This window comes from Cupressus sempervirens, chromosome 2, assembly GCF_028749045.1.
Source record: "Cupressus sempervirens isolate cs-2001-9-10 chromosome 2, ASM2874904v1, whole genome shotgun sequence".
Classification (NCBI taxonomy): domain Eukaryota; kingdom Viridiplantae; phylum Streptophyta; class Pinopsida; order Cupressales; family Cupressaceae; genus Cupressus; species Cupressus sempervirens.
The window spans coordinates 417,503,905-417,520,026 of NC_143119.1; positions in this window are offsets into that span (position 1 = coordinate 417,503,905).

A 16,122-nucleotide genomic window follows, 5' to 3' on the forward strand; every position below is an offset into this window, starting at 1 on the left:
TTTTATTTAGTAATGATGTAATTGATGTTCATAAAGGTCATTAAGGAATAAATGACCAACTTCCTAGAGGAATAAAAAGTTATTCTACTCAATTTAGTAGGTTATCGTACTACAAGGATCTCTCAATCATGCATTTATTTGATGCTATGCATATTGGAAAGAATGTAACAGAGACACTTTAGAAAATATTAGATGGAAGGCATGATAGAGAAAAAATTGTCAAAATTTGCAATGACATTCATGAATCCAATCATGCATTGAAAGATTTAATTGAATCAAATAGCAATAGAGACCACATAAATATGTGTGCACTTCCTTGGTTATTAATGGAGCAAAAAAGTGATGCATTAAAAGAACTCATAAATAAAAATCTCCCACAAGATTTGCTTCAAATATAAGCAATCTTGTATTAAAGAATGGTGAATTTGGGCCAAAGTTGAAAATACATGATTGGCATACCTTTGCCAAGGTAAGTCACGTTCTATATTTACAATATATTTGTAAAATTGCATGTACCTCCTATTTTACTATTTCATAAATATATTGAAAAGATCATTTTTAATGATTGCAGTATGTCCTACCTCTATCCCTCCCACACTAGTTTCACAATAGTATTAAACAAGTCATATATGATCTTGAAAAATACATGAGGTTAGAAGTGTAATTTCTTAGATTTTTTGTACATATATTATATTTAGGACTTGCTTTACTTTTTATGTAATATATTATATATTTTTATTTGAAATCTTGTTTATATGTTCTTGTGTGTTGAATTTCTTTTAGGTAGTTATCATCTAAAGAAATTGATAAAAAAGATATAAAATATTGGAAGGAAAAAATTCCACAGCTCATGGGTGAAATGCAAAAGTGTCTACCTTAAACTTTTTTCAATGCTCAAGAACACTACCTCATACATCAAGTTGAGAAGATTGAATTGTTTGGACCTGTACAAACTAGGTCAATGTGGATGGTTGAGAAGCACTTGAAATTTATGAAGTGGTTAGTTCGACAAAGAGTATGTCCTAAGGGTTTTATGGTAGAGGGATATATGGTATACCAAACCATGGTGTACATTAATGAATATCTTTCGAAGTTTGTAGCAAATATCCATATAGATTGCGTTTGGGATCCCAACTCTATTAACCAATTTGAATGGGAGTACCTAATGGGGAAAGGTAGATTGAGGAGAGTGAGAGATAACTATAAAATGTTATTGTAGTTAATTAATTCTTATCTATCATCAAGATAAGTTTTTTTTAACTAGTCTAGTTTTTTTTTTTTATAGTTGGTCATGAGTGAGATGCACTACATTTTTATATTGCAAACAATCTTGATTGGATGATGGTATGGATTCAACAGTGTCAAAAAAATGGTTTCTCATTAATATGGGATGGGGTTTCATTATTGGTTAAAGAAGCTCATCGTAACAGAGATCCCAATGTTACGCTAATGGTACTTGATCTAGCATATGGCTTAAGAGATAGAAAGATATGCAGAAGATTACTAATCATGACCCATAAGTTTAATATCAACTCACAGATCGATGTAAATAATCTTGACATGTTTGAATAATTGCATATTAAACACCACAAAGCTATGTACTACCATGACCGTAAATTTTACACAAAAAAGTTAGATGAAATGAAGAAAACTTATGATTCTAGGATAAGTGCCGTCTTCGAGGTCACCAATATTTTTTCTAGAAATGAAATACATCCTAAATAATCTGAAAATAGATACTATGGCATTTTGAATGATATACTTGAGTGTGACTTTAATTCATTCAAATTAGTTCTTTTTATCATCAAATGGAACAAGCTATGACTGAATCGAAATGATCCTAATTGGACTATTATTGAACATGATAGTAGATTAAGAATGATTAATACAAGGTCATTTGAGCTAGTTGGAGATGAGTCCTATGTTCTTCCAAGCCAATGTGAGCAAGTTTTCTACTTTAGGATTCTACATAAATTGGCTTGGTCATTTGTTGTTAGACATGATCCTAGAGGAAGGTCACTAAAGTATAATGTGATGGAAGAAGAAGAACTAAAGAATCAAAAGACGAAGTAAATGATGATCATGAACGATTGTTACACAATGATGATGATGATGAAGAAGAAGAAGATTTGGGGGATGCTGACAATGATGGTGATGATGATGGTGGTGGTGATGATGATGATGATCATGCTAATGAAGCTGATCATGATCAAGGCAATGATGGTCATGATAATGGTGATGAAGATGATGATGATAGTGATGAAGATGATGGTGGTGATGACGATGATGATGACATGGATGAAGATGATGATGAATAACATGATAAATGGAATGTATGTCAACATATGATTAATGTCAACTATGATTTCGATGAATGCATCATGCAATAGAGAATATTGAAGGATTTATTAATAGTTCTTTTCTTTATGGCTTTATGGCTACATGGATATATTTTTCATAGGGTGACATGGATACACCACAATGCACAAGGAGGGATGTACCATCTCACACACCTTCTTCAATGAAGGTAAACCTTAATTATTGTAATTGTACAAATTATATAGAAACAAATGCCATGTTATTATGTTCTTTTATTTATCACTTTAGAGTTATTTTGATGGAATTTTACTGATAGTGATGTCATAACTTGATACTTATTGATGGGGAAAAGGGAAATGATAGCATTTCTAGATGACATTTTCCTTAGTGCTAACCCCATATTCATGGCCCACCAACTCACACAAAGATATACTAATGAAATTCTTATACTTATCTTTGAGAGTGACACAAGCAAGGAGATAGAGGCACTAAAAGAAGAATTGATATGAAGAGTCAAATATTTGAAGGTAAGTAGTAATTAATCTCAAGAAATAATAAAAGTTCAATAGATGTTTATATTTTATAGTATCTTATGTATCACATGATCTAAAATATTGTGTGTTCTTCTATAGGATTTTGTGGCACTTGCGAGACCACGTGGCCAACATGGTGAGGGTTGTAGCACACAACCTTCATGTAAGCAACACTTTCTCTTTACAACATTATTGAAAATTACAACATTATTACACCATTGAGTTTATTTAAGGCAGATTTAGTTTGGACTAGTTTAGGTTGTGCTTGATGATGATAGGTGAGAGTGTTATGACCATTGAGTTCAACTAATAACTTATTTACTATTAACAAATCCATTTGTAAGTTGTAGGTCATATTACGTATAAGATTTATAGTATGAAATGCAACTTCATATTCTATGATCAAAATTTACAACTGAATGTGGCTTTTATGTGATATATGATTCCATATTAGAATTACCCCATACCTATAGGTCCTAGGATCAAAAGTTGGCTCTGATACTTGACTATTATCAATAGAGGATTCTATAATTCTATTATGCTGTTTAAGGTGTTCTTTATCCTATTATGCCAGCAGAACCCATATTGATGCCCAAGTTGTATTTTTCCATGTGTTCCTAGTTATTTGTTGCACTTAAAGCAGCTCCATTCTCAAGAACATTTTAGGCAACAGCTAACATAATTAAGTTAAAAAATGTTTGATTACTTAGCAAACGTATGTACCCTTTTATATCGTTAAAATATGTTTAATTACTTACCACTTCCTTATTGCCCCTTGCAACATTTGAAGGGGCATCTATTGTGTTCCATATGGTTGCACCTAATTCATCCATCAATAGCTTTGATCTTCATTATGGTGTGTAATGTCTAGTATTAGAATAATTATTATTTGGTGATAATTATCTTTTTAAAAATTCACTTTAAGAGATTTCCTTCTATTGATTATTATATAGTGATGAATGGTAACTTCTAAACATTCAAGTTTGAAAAGTTATATAATAATGTTATACAAGGGGTAATGTATATGGGTCTGATTTCGTAGTGAAATATATGCCAAATTAGAATATATATTTAATCTATATATTCAACATTATTGAAAATTACAATATTATTACACTTTCTCTTTAATCAATACTTTCTCATATTCTTATGAGAAGAAAGAATGTAACAGTTGTACACATTGTGAAACAATATGAGCAATAATAGAAGATTGTGGGCCTACTAGTGCAACATTATTTGTTTTCATCAACATTGTAACATTTAACTTTTATTTTCTGATGCTTCTAGCTATTATCCCATTTGATCTTTATCCATTGCAAATGTCTTTACTAACAATCTATTCTCTAGCTCATGATGAAGTGTGGATGCCTCCTTTGGCCATTGCTCTGATATTGCGGAGTGCACTGTCAACAACAAGGTGCTTGCAAACATCTTTGACTATGCCAAGTACAATTGGTAAAATCTTTTTTTGTTATATTTTGTTGTGTGCTAATCATGCATTTTTTTTTTTTGGATGGTGTTCATGCCCAAATTGGCCAATTAACACAACACAACTGTTCTTCGAATACTAAAATTTCTTATTGCATAAATTCAATTTGACTATCAATTAAAGAAAACTTTTAAGACTTGATCATAGGAAACAAAATGAAAGAGATATAATCGATATCACCAAAAGATCAAATGAGCATATAGTCCTTTATATTAAATTCAAAATGCTTCACCACATTATTACATATGTTTTTGGTGCATACAGTTGACAAAATCCAAAGTGAACAAAAAGAATTGACTTCCTCTGATATACAATGTAAAATTTTCTATCCTATGATATCCTATTTTAAATCCAACCCTTATAATTATAGGCATCGAATTGGTTACATTGTGAAAGGGCATGTCTGTTTGTTTACAAAATTTATAACTATTTGACATATTAACAACAAACTGAATGCACTTTAAAGCATAATTATAAAATAGAAGGCTTTATGTCACTAGTTCTGATGATGATGATTCAATAAAATCATCCCATAGCCTAATGTGTTTGGCATACTTGTCATCCTCTACTAGATCTACATTGTTGATAATTTCCCAAGCTTTGAGTTTGATCTCAAACATACACTCTATCTACACGCTATCCTTTGTCATTTCTAGATCATCATTTTGTGTTGCTTCTAGGGCTTTTATCTACATCACATGGCATGTATTCATCCATCTATCTTGACTAATTATGTCACCATTTTTTCTTGCCAAGATACAACTCCATGCTCTATCACTAATTTTTCCATCAATCTGAAAGAAACCTGAAATTCTTGAGAATATACAATATGATGTTTGATCATTTTCTCAACCTCTTTTATATCTTCATCTCTTTGAGGGTATCTCTTTCTTTAACCAATTTCTTATACATCTCATTATGTCTTTGGGCCAAAGGTTCATACACATTATAAGCATCTCAAACCTGGCCTAATTTAACCATCAATTTCTTGAAATGATTTATAATCATGATATTAGCAACCTCCCTTTTGATCATTGAGATATCTTTTAATTTAGCATTTTCCCCTTGCAACCTCTTCAATTTAGAAATTAGGGCCTCATCAGATGATTGTATCCTTGGATGCATCTAAGGCTATCCTATTTTCAACAAATCTTCATACATAGATTTCCAATTATCTCTTTCAAAAGTAAGCTACTTAACACTTACTTCATTGAATAATGCAAGATCTACTTGCATGCCTGCAACTTTGTTTGGGTTTGTGACACCAACTTTTAATGTCATTAAATGACCAAATGCTTGATCAACATTTATGATTTGTGGCCTCTTATGCAGTGGATATAAAACCCAAAGCAACATAGATTTTTCATCCTTAATAAATTATGATCCGATAATAACATCTTTAACTCCTTGCACATCCAACTTCATATCCTACTTTCTCAACTTGATCAAATTGTCAAAAATATATGATGCACTTAAGTCCCAACTAGGTAGAACCATTGCCGCTACCTCATTCAACAATTGTCTCCCTCTTGCCAGATTCATGTGTTCAACCTCTCTCTTAGTACCTTCCTTCAAATTTGACATTAATTCCTGCTCATTCTAAGAAGAGATATTAGGGATACTTTGCCTCAACAATTTATCTCTATGTTTATATAGTACAACTATAAATTCTTTGAATTTGATGAAAGCATCATCATTCACAACTTTTCTAGACTCTAAAAGTCTCTCATCCTTCTTGGCATCTATTGTCTCTAGGATTTGCACATCATGTTCCACATGTTGAAGTACTAACCTTTCTATAATTCTAGAAGCTTGAACAGGGGAATTTGGAACTTTTTGAATTCCTTCTCTCAATTTCTCCCTAGCTTTCTGCCTCTATTCTTCCATTTCCCTTTCTTGTTTCTCAATCTTTTGTTGTACTTCAATCAATTCCATGTTTTTGAAGCTTTAGTCATACTCTTTTTCATGGTGAATGTAATCACCCAAATTTTATGATTTTATACATACATGAATGTATCCTTTTGGATCATAGTTACTCCAAGAATCCACAATATACATATGATACTCATTTTGCAATTTTTCTTCTATCTTATCATATGACTTGGTTGAAAAAATAGTAAAATCTCCAAATGATAAGGTCATAGGAAGGAAAGAATTCTTCCTCCCCTTACATCCAAAATGTTGCTTGCTAGACTCTGAGATCTTTCTAACAATGTCCAAATAAGAAACCTGATCTGGCACTGATATAGGCAATCTGTATGGTCTCCCTTAAAATCTAAACACTCTTACAATTGTGAAATAGTCATAAGCATACTAGTCTCCCCAATTATGCTTAATCTTCTCACCTAGCCCATTCTCCTTAGGTCTTAAGAATCTTTTGATGTCAGGGTTGATTGAAGGGAAAGAGTGGTATCCAAACAATGTATACAAAGGTTCCACAAAGTAATTTTCAAATATTAGATAATAAGAAGCATTGAACCTATAATCCCATACTAACATCCACATTTGAATTGGTTTCCTATCCCCATTGAACTCTCTTAAATTAAACTTTAAACCCTCACCCCATAATCCTTTCTTTTGTCCAAAATATAAAACCATATGCATAAATAATGAGTAATGATTAAAGGTAGTGTATTCTACATCATCAAAATTAACAGAAGTAGTATGAATATTGTCAACAACATACACTGTGTAATCACAAGGTCTTGGTTCTAGCATCTATACATTTGATGCTAACACCATAGGGCCAGTCTCCATCAAATCATGTGCTTCCATTCCCCCTACTTACTTGAATGATTGATAAGTCATATCTAAGTATGTATTAAACAATTTGACATTGAAGGGAGGCCCATCTACTAATGTTAAAGACTCCTTTTCTATCTTATGAAACATCACCTTCTACTGCATGTATGAGATATCTAACCATTCAAATTCATTTTTCAATTTAGTGAAAGACAATTTCTTTGTCAGGCCATCAGTGAATCTAAATGCTTCATTTAATAGATACTTCCATGAATTTTTCTCCATCTTTGTCGTATATACATCTATCCTTAGCATTATATTTGCTAATAATGACCTTGACCAACTCCAAAATGAAGAATACATTTGACACTATTAATTTTCCCAAATTCATCTCCCAGGGATGACATATGGGTGCCTTATGGTTTCTTCTCATATAATGATATAGAAAAAACTCATAGCCTCTAGTCCGAGTCCAGACATCTCCAACCTCATTGTACTTGTCTTCCACCTTGTCTGGAGAAGCAAATTTGCCTCTTCTAGATTTGGGGCCTGCGAATTCCATTTGTTTAATGAGATCCTCATTCAATTTTCATCACGACACCTCATCATCATCTTTCTACTTTTTTTCAGCCTTCACCTTCTTAACCTTCTCAGCTTTCCTTTTTTGAATAGAACTAAAGCTCTCCATGACTATTCCTAATACTTTTTTGAATAGAAATCTTCTACGAAGACTGAACACAAATGTTAACTTAACTAGCTCACTTATGAGAATTTGTGACCATGACATTGTAATGATTACCCTTTTATTACAAAAGAGGTTGTATTCATGTATTTATTTTTGACATGAATCAAAACATAAAGCCTTTTTTTTTATTGTTGTAGTAGATGAACTGGTGGCAGAGGTCATCTTGTGCACTCATTTCTGTGCCTATAAAAATATATTAAATTTTTCATCATTATAGCCATTAACGATATGAACATATGAGTCTCTTGATCACCATAATCAAATTCCTACAATAATGAACTATTTTCAACTCCATGCCCATCAATGATCATACTTACTTTATCAACACAACATATAATGATAACTGCTAAATAATATAGCCTTTCATCTCCATATGCTTCAGTGATCACAAAACCCTTATCATTGATTGTCAAAGCCCTTTTTAATACTTGGATTAGTGATGATTGATATAAAATGTAGCAATAGCCTTTCTTTATCACTTGTCGCTATGTCTAAAATCTTATTTTCTTGATTAGTGATGATCACCACAAGCTATAATAATGACTTCATCTCATTGCTAACTACCTAGGTTGCTCCTCTGTTGCTTTGATTAGTAATGATCACCATAGGATTTAGCGATATTGATCACCAAAATATTTTGCACAGTCACCACTTAGTGATAGATTATAATTGCTATAACATACAGTGACATCCAAAGGTTTATTGCTCATTAACATATCAAAATGGCACCTTCTCCACTCAGCAAGAAAACACATTACTATAAAGTATAGTGATAACTCTATTGCTCATCACCATGTATTCTTGAACCCTCTCCACTCAGTGATTAACCCAATCATTATTGCCTATAGTGACACCATGTTGGACTTCAAACCATTGAAACTCAATCACTACAATGTATCCCTAAATCTAATTTCATATCATTGCAGCTATAGCAATAACCTTAAAATACTAATAGCAAAATTAAAGAATTGAGCAATAGTTTGGATAAAAGAAGTCTTTGTGAATGAAAGTTAAAGTGAATATTCTCAGAGTGTAATAAACATATTCTTAGATGATTATTACTGATGGAAGTTCCTCATTAACTGGTGATGTGAAAATATGATGAACTCAGTAGTTACTAAGAAAATGTTCACTTATAGTAGCAAGCCACATCCATAGGCAATAAAAAATGATACCCATCCAACACATAAGATGGGTCAAATAACTAGCATCAACATATGTACCTTCACTAGTACATCATTAGATTGCTCAATGTGCAACATTCAATTCATGACATGTATATATTTACAAACCATTATCACCAATGAATAAGGAGGGAGCAATATGGTCAACATTAAAAATAATTAAGTCAATATTGGAAACATTTCATTCAACACCGATGAAAGGTTGTGTGGAAGATTCTCAGCACTAACTAGGACAAGATAGAGACATCTAATAAGAGATATAAATCCACTCTAATAAAGCAGGGTCTGTATTTAGTAGGGCTAGTTGGGAGGCATTCACTATAACTAGTGAATAACAATTTTGAATTCTTACTAAATTACATGCAATGAATATTACCAATCACTATGTCACTAAATAAGACTACACCATCTAATGTGTATGTAATAGAGAATATTTTGAAGTCGTGTCCATCATAATTAGTTGCCAAGTTTCTGTAAAAAAGAAAGATGCAGTAAGTGAATCTTTGTTTTATTCATAAAACCTTTTAGAACATACAAGAAATATTTAATGAAAGCAAGCAAGAAGGTGAAAAAGTATATGCAAAATATTTGGTTCCACTAGGTAGATTTTATACTCATGGACCTATTTTATGCACTAATAGATAGACCTCCAATTGATAGAGCAATAGAGACTAGTACTATTGAAGCTGATCCATTTCTTGGAGCAACCCATGTGACTAGTACTAGTTCATTTGCGGGGACATTGTTGCTAAATAAGAAAACCATGTTTCCATTAAAACTATGAAAGCTTCCAGTTGCTTTAAATTTTTTATTATTTATAGTATAATTGTAGTTTACTTATACATAACTCATTTTGAACTAATAATCCCATGATGTTTTTGTAGGAAATAATATTTTCTTTGATCATCTTTTTGATATGACATTGAGGATATTTGGACCCACCATAGGTAAAAGGTACGTAGTTTCATATCATTGCTATACTATTTTTTTTAATTCCATTTATTGTACTATATTAAAGTTATTGATCTAACAATTTTATTTTTTACAAAAAGGTGGAATGACCAGGGTTCTAAATTAAAAAATCAGCTCATTACATCTTTTGAGGACCTTTTTGGAAAAACCATTTTACACACTGCCCTACTTCTCAAAAGAGCATCAAAACATATAAAGATTGTGAGGGACCAATATAGAAGGGGTCTAGAGGAGAACCCAAAGTATGACCATCCTCCTATGATTACACTAATGGAGTGGAATGAAATAATAGAAGATGCAAAAGAGAAAAGGCTACGTGATAAAGGAAATGAACCAAAAGAGGGCAAAAGAAGGTATGACACGATATTGTTAAGTAGAATGTAATCATGCACTAATTAGTGATCTTTGTAAATCTATAATCTAACATGTTTCAAACTATTCATAGACTAAAAAACACATCAATGGCTACAAAAGCGAGAGTAGAAAAGGTTGGCCAACACAAACTTGGCTGCGGTGGCTATATGAATCATCAAGCTTGACTTGTAAGTAGCAGCAATGGAATTTTGTATAATTTTTTTAATATAATGTTACAAAAAAATTTGTTTAATCAAATCATACATGCAATGATGACGATATTAAGCAAAATATACAGGGCATAAAATTCAATGTAGAGCCCATGGATGAAGATAAAAAATTGCCTTGAAGGAAGACTATAAAGTCGTGGTTGCACGCTTATACCAAGAATCTAAAAGCCATACCCAAGAATCTAGTGTACCAAATGAGACATAGCTAAATTGGTCAAATGAAAAGTAAATCAAATTAAATAGTTGAGAAATTTCTTTTTTGGTGTTACTTTCAAACATAAATTGATTGTATAACATTTCACTGTAGCCTTCATATCCTATCATAGAACCTGTGCATGATGAAGGCCATGATGTGCATCATAGTGGTGGAGATATTAATTTTCTAGTGGAAATTAATTATGCAATTATGAATACAATTTAACATCTTCAATTACAATTTGACGTGTAACCTTTTTTTGAATATTTTAGAGCATGTTGAACATCATGGTCAAGGATTGGAGCATGTTCCAAGTGTTTAGCATGTTGATGTGGCAATGGATCAAAATGTTAATGTACATGATGTGGAATTGTTAGGTAAGAAAAATGCATGTTATGTTGTACCGATTAATTGAATACTTGTAACAATTTAAAAAAAAAAAAGAGTATGCCAATTTAACCCATTTACTTGTTCTTGCAACAGAGCCCTTTTTAGTGCAGCAACCTCCTGCTCCTCAAAATAGGAGGAGGCATCCTAATTTGAAATTACATGTGCCACAAGAGGAGGAGAATGAGGAAGATATTAATGCTCCTATTAGCCTTTTTCTTAAGAGAGCTAAGAAAACAAAAAGAAGAAATGATTTTTTTAAAATTCTCTTTGATAAACCTTGTTTGATAAACTTTGTTGGATAATGAAAGAATTTTTAAAAAATTTATTATCTATGAATGTTGCATATTAATATTGATTTTTATTTCATGTTAATGGATATTTTTATGTGTTAATGAAGTCTTCATTAGTATTGTGTATTAATGAATTTTATATGATATTAATGAATGTTATGCGATTGTATTGATTGAATATTATAGTTCATAAATGGATGAATGAATGAATGAAGTATGTAATTAGATGATAATGGGGAATTTAGATTGATGTTAGGTGGAGGGGGAGTGAGGCTAGATGAGCTTCCATCTTCATGTGGTTGGCCTTGTTAAGTAGAGAATATTAAAGTATTCTCAAAACCAAGTGAAGCTCAAACTAACATACCAAGGATATCTTCCTAACTAGCTAATAGTTTCTTTTCTTTGAGATAGAGTTTTGTGTCCATTACTTTATCAATCACTACTCTTTTGGGCTCCTCAATTTCCTACTCTGTCCTTTCTTTTTCTTCAAAACTATTACTAAAGTCTTTTTTGTTCCAAAGTAGCTATTTATTCTTGATCATCTTTAGCTTAGTTACCAAGCAATATAATCTTGATCCCGATACCTCTACTTGTTTCAACTACTATTATATTATATTCATCAAGTTTTCATCCCTTAGCAAAGTTTGCATGGTGTTCTATTGCATTCATTAGGTTTTCATCCCTCAACAAAGTTTGTACAGTATTCTATTGTATTCATTAGGTTTTGTTCCAATAACAAATTTTGTACAATGCATCTTTTTAAGCCCATCAAGATGACTCTCTAGCCCCCACTACCCCATCTAGTTATTTTTTAATCTTTCGCTCAAGGATATTATACTCATTAAGACATGTGGAAACTAATACTTTATTGAAAAAAGTTGATATATTGCATGTTTGTACCTTATCTATTTTTTTAAACAGACACATTATCGATATTATTTATCTTTGCAGGTTCTAAGGCATCAAAAGAACAAGCTTATGGTGTTGTAGATTTATGCCTTGAACTAACATCATCAAGTTTCTTAGTGCAATATCCAAATTGGTTAAAAGAAGTAGCAGCTATGATTTTGCCATATATTTTGATTCTTCCAAAGGCTTTTATGAATAACTTGTCCTAAATGCATAGCTATATGCTAACATCATGTGGCCTACATTGTGATATTTTCTTGTTGTCTATGATCATGGTATTAGATTAATATGTTTATTTTATCTTTTTTAATCTTCTGAAGGTCTCTTTACCACTGTTTCTTGTAATTGATTAAATATTATAGACATGGAAATTAAACCAAAAGGCTCTACAAATTGCTACTAGAATATCACGACCATTTTTCAATCATCTTTCCAGTACCTTGTGTCTAACCAAAGGTGCTCATAGTAAGGTGTGCATTATATCTTAGGTTTACATCAAAATTGTTTTAATGTTTTCAGCCTTGAATTTGTACACAAAATTGTCACATGTAATTCCATATCTATTTTGGTGTTATTACTAGCAATTATTTTGGTATCTACTTATAATTGGAAGTCTGTATATTAATAAAGATATGCAAATGAATGTGTATTTCTTATTAGACTTAATTAGAATGAATGCGAACACTTGTATATTTTGGGCCAATGTAACATAGAAATTTTCTAAAAAATGTCCTTTGACTTTGATGGCTCATTAAGAGATTCCCTACCACCACCATTGTGAAGGAAGAGTATTTTACAAACTATTATGTGCCTTTTCTTTTTTGTTTGTAGCAATTAGTGACTACCAGTAGTCTCTACAGTTCCAAAGTCTAAATGAAGAAAAAAGAACATTCAACTATAAGTATATATCTTGTTGTTGTTTCCCTCAATCTTGCATTTCACCAATAGACAAGTTTTTTTTAGGTCTCTTTTTCTTCTATTGTTAGTTTCTTTGATTTGAAAGTATTTTACATTACATGTTTAGGTTATTTGAGGGCGAAGAAGATTTGAAGTTTCCATTTTTAATCTTCTTGTTGGCAATGTTCTACCTTTAAATATTGGTGATTAGGTATATATGTAAACTACCTAACATTATTATCCTACACATTCTTTTATTAGTCTATTTCAAAAATGAATTACTAATTTCTTAGATATTTATCATTTCTTTTCAGGTCCTTGTAGATCATATTCTAATTGAAGGGCGTTCCTTGTCAATTGATGAATCCAACATTACTAGGGAAAGAAAATTTGTGTGCAAATCTCTCTTATGTTGTGACAATGGCATGTTTTTTGAAGTAATAGATATCTTATAAGTTTCTGATGCCAATTGCTAGGATATTGTTATTAGATTAACTCCCTATTTTGGCTACAGATTCACAAAGATTTAAAAAATCCATTTTTGATGTCTGGATGTAATGTGGTAGATGACTATGGAACAATATCGGTAAGTATTTATCTTAAAGAAATAGTGTTATACTTTTTGACTATGTTTAATTAGTTGACATATTTTACTGGCTTATCATAGGTTAATGGAGTAGGATTAAATATTGACTGGGGTGTTTTAATGGCAAGTATATCAGACGATAATGGGGAATAAACTCCACTAATAGTTTTGTCCTGGACTCTTCCCGACTTATCAAATTATCCATTATGTCTATTCACTACTATTAGTTTCACACTCAAATTTTGAACACACAAAAATGGTTCCTATTACAACAAGTTCGGCTAAATGGTGTTGCCACTTTTATTGGCAAGGTTGGACTCACAGTTGCATTTTTTGTATTAATTATCCTTTTGATAAGGTAAGTAAAAGCAACTTAAACTATTCTATTATAAATTATTTGTCTTTGTCACTTTCATGCATTTCATATATTAACCATATTCTGTTTCTCTAGGTACTTTACTAGACATACAAAAGATATTGTAGGAACTAGCAAGTTTAAGATAGGCAAGACCAAGTTTGGAGATGCAATGAATGGGGTTGTTGAAATATTTGCAATTGTGGTGAGGAAACATTTTATAATTTCAAATTAACTTCGTCATTTCATATTTAAATGAATAAATCTTTCTATAGCAACAAATATGACAGTTTACAAAATTGTGAAAAACTTAATGCCTTCTTTTCCCCTAATGATATTTTTTGATGCATTATTTTCCCCTAATGATTTTAACCCATATTCTAATCCTTTTTCAAGACTTTTTTGGGTTGTGGAGTCCTAGAGATTAGTGGATGATAGAGTTGCTTCTTTGGGCAAGGGCTAATTAGGCCTAGTTGAAGGGTTAGGGGGTGAAGGAAGGGTTCACCAGTCATGTCATGAAAGTCTAATAATGATATGAACTTAGTAACTTTCAAAAGGGTATTTGAAAGTGCAAAAACCTTGATAGGTTTTTTGGGGGGTTTTGGGAGAGAATTGCTGATTTCAATGTTGGAATGGCTACTAGGCAGGCCTAGAAAAGCTATAGAAGAGAAAGGGTTAATGATGAGTGGATAGGAGTGAATGGGAATTTGTAACATGGAAAATGTACCATGTTGAGATGATCTTAGGTGTTAGGATCAAGGTTTGAAGCCCGACTAGAGTTTTGGTATGGTGGAGGCACTAGGTGCACTAGGTGGCCATGGAGGGTATTGGTGCTTGGAGAGATGGGAACAAAGAAAAGTGTTAGTAAGCTCATGAGCATGGTTGTGGGAGTGACTTAAAAAGTTAGAGAACTCCATTTGATCTTTGAGTATGATTGATTCCTTGATTTGATTCCAAGTTTCTTGTTGAATCCTCGAGTTTAATTAGTTTACTTAAGGTGACAACGAAGGGCTATAAATCACAGATGAACTTTCACAAGAAAATCATTTGAGGTACAATTCAATGGTTGTTTGTGCTACATATGGCCCCTTCTAAAGAATTGCTTGAAGGATTTATGTTCTTAAGCTTCTCTTTACCAAGAGAGTCCAGCCTTTTGCTCCCAAGAGAGTCTAGTTTGTGAAATCTCATCTCAAGGTGGTGGTAGACCCTAAAAAAACTAATCATATTGATCAAAATTTGGACCAAACTTGGTCGACATTTCCACCAAAGTTTGGTTGAAATTTTGACCAATACATTGGTCCTAGGTTTGGCATGCTAGTTGATCAAAGACCACAATTGGTTGAACTTTCGACAAAACTTTAGTCGACATTTCGACCAACGGTTTGGTCATGGGTTTCGCATATTAGTTGATGAAGGCCCAACATTGGTCAAACTTTCAACCAATGCTTGGTGGCCATTTTGACCAAGCTTGGTCAATATTTTGACAAATTATATGACCAAATTTTGGTGAAACTTTCAACCAAAGGAAACCTATTTCGACCAAATGTTTGGTCAAAATTCTGACCAATACAAGAATATGTCAAAATTTTGACAACAAAAATAGCCACGAAGCCATTGGTTGAAAATTCGGCCAACATGGGTAGAAAATTCAACCAAGTTTCATTGAAAAATGGGCCAAAATGTACTAGTGGTATATTTACACACATACATATAGACATACATATAGACATATATATACATATATATACATATATACACATATATGTATATATATACATGTATGTATATATATACATATATGTATATATATAAATACATACATGTATATATATACATATATGTATATATATAAATACATACATATATATATACATACATTGTTGACATTAAGGTCAATTTGTCTATTAATGACTTAACAATTAGTCGATTGG